Below are 2,500 nucleotides of genomic sequence, written 5' to 3'. Positions count from 1 at the left end.
TTAATAATAATAATAATAATAATAATAATAATAATAATAATAATAATAATAATAATAATAATAATAATAATAATAATAATAATGATAGTAATAATAATGACAATTCTGATAATCCTGATAACCAAAATTATTATGATAACAATGACAATAATAATAATGATGATAGTAAAACTAACAACAATTACAAGGACAACACCAACAACAATAATAATGATAATAATAACAATAATAACAATAGTAATAATAATAATGATAATGTTAATAATAATAATAATAATAATGATAATAATAATAATGATAATAATGATAATAATAATAATAACAATAATGATAATGATAATAATGATAATAATAATAATAGTAATACCAACAATGATCATTAAAATAATGATAACAAAAATATTGATATGTGATGATAATTAGGACGACAATAGCACCGATAGTAGGAGTAATAGTGATAGTAATAATAATGATAATAACAATGATAATGGTAATAGCAATAATGATGGCAATAATGACAAATATGAATAAAGATTATTATGATAATCATAATTACGATAATGATAATGATAGCATTAATAGTATTAGCAATAAGAAAAAAATAACATTGAAAAAAATAATTTTGCCCACTTCTTCGTATCTGAATATAGTACCGGCATTCCGTACACGTATTTTTGGTCTGGATTAGGGGGGGGGGCAGTGGGGGGACCTTCCCTCCCCCCTCCCCACCCAACCAAAAGTGTGTTGGCTCCGTTCAAGGTCTGTGGCTTGTCCCCCAAAGAACCACATTAAAAAAATTACAACTATATAGGTCTAATTATAGCTTTAAAATGCACTTAGGATGATTCATAAAAAAAAAAAAACTTCGCTTAGATCGCTTATTTACCTCTGAATTGACGCCCATGTGTTTAAGTGGATGTTTTTGGTAACAAGCCTATTAATTTAATTTTAATATAATCATGAATAATTGCAGCAGGTTATCTAGAAGAATCCACGAACCTAAATCCGCAGGCAACGTGACTGATAAATGTCTTATCAGATAAAAGATACGCCCGGCAGTGCGAGAGCTCTCACAACATATGGTTTCTTCCACACTGTTCGAGGTAAGAAAATCAAGGTGCTAAAGTTTAAGAAAATCAGGAACTTAGGTACTATTGTTTTTTGGGGTTTTGGAAACGTGGGAATTTGGAATTCACACTGAATCAAATTAATTTCCTGAAGAGTAAATCGCTAAGGACAGAAAGGCGTTTAACCTGATCTGTAAATACTTTCTTCCAAACTGCTGTTAATATCGTACTGAGTGGAGACCTTTTTTTATTTCAGCTACTGAAAATATTGCATATTTGATTGATACATTTGGGACAAGATATTGCTATTGCAAATATTGCGTAACTGATTGAAGGGTTGGAAAACATATTGTTCTTGAATAATATAAATATCACCTGGTGCATTCATCATTGTATATTGACTATAATAATAATTGTTTGGTTAAGAAATATTTGCCAGATAATGTTTTGTTGTAATGCTTTGTTTGGTGCTTAAAGCATTAGCCTATTTATAACATTAAGATTTATGAATCATCGGCATTTCCCATTGGTGTACAGGAACATTTTTCCAAGACGGACTTGTTAAAAAATTAGAAAGAAAAAACAACAACAGTGTATTCAGTTACAAAAATATTCCTGTGACTAATTTATGAATAATAAGGAAAAAATTATTTAATATATTCGGAGCCAATCTTAGGAACCAAAACGGATAAGAATACTTTGCTGATACGAAGATGCGGCTAAAGTTAGAAAAAAAGAAATTATTCTAATATATAAAATAAAAGCTATCCATGGCACTCGAGAGAGATTTTCGTAAAAGAAGGAATATATACTTTGAAAATGGTGGAGGAATAGCTTTGCGGTGACTATTTATGGCAATTTTTGATCTAGGCAAATTTCCTAGCTTTACATGAACTGATATTGTTGTAGAATTACTTATAATATCTTTTTTAAAGTAATTCCTCCCATATATATCGAAACATTTAAAACGATAATATGAATAAACGTCAGCTATGTAAACATTATTTCCTTCCTTTTTAATTTTTTTGTACGATATTAGTCTGAATGATGCAAAATTTATAATAGTCTCCCTGTGTTAAAAAGTCAAATTGAGCGGTTCTCTATATATCAAAAAATAAATGAAAGAGAGAACAGAAAAGTTACTTAGAAAAATGCACTACAGAATACATTAGTATTTTCATGAAAAAATAGTAACAAAATTAAATAAGATAAAACGGGTCATTAAAAAACTTAAAACATCAAACTTGTTGCTGGTTGACAACAAGCTCTCCAAGTGACGTCATAGCGGGTCACGTAAAGGAGAATAAGTAAAATAATAGTTAGACGTTTTATGGTATGCCTTTAATGATATTAAAATAGTCCGAAACTGTAAGAGAATAATAATGAGTTACATATAATACCAATACACTTATTATTAGAATTCAAAACGACCA

General features: G+C 28.6%; 1 protein-coding gene across 2 annotated transcripts in view; it reads left to right on the top strand.

Annotated features, from left to right (window-relative positions):
- The first annotated feature begins 970 nt into the window (after positions 1-970).
- LOC113823109 (uncharacterized) overlaps positions 971-2,500 on the top strand; it is a 12,280-nt gene continuing 10,750 nt past the window's right edge. The window contains exon 1 of one of the 2 annotated variants that reach the window (XM_070123050.1): positions 971-1,103. The gene's annotated coding sequence lies outside the window, so the exon portion shown is untranslated. The remainder of the gene's footprint in view (positions 1,104-2,500) is intronic. The other variant, XM_070123052.1, reaches the window with a different exon arrangement.

Source organism: Penaeus vannamei, chromosome 6 (assembly GCF_042767895.1).
Source record: "Penaeus vannamei isolate JL-2024 chromosome 6, ASM4276789v1, whole genome shotgun sequence".
NCBI classification, from domain to species: domain Eukaryota; kingdom Metazoa; phylum Arthropoda; class Malacostraca; order Decapoda; family Penaeidae; genus Penaeus; species Penaeus vannamei.
Note: the sequence above shows the minus strand (reverse complement) of the source record. Positions and strands in the feature narration are given on the sequence as shown.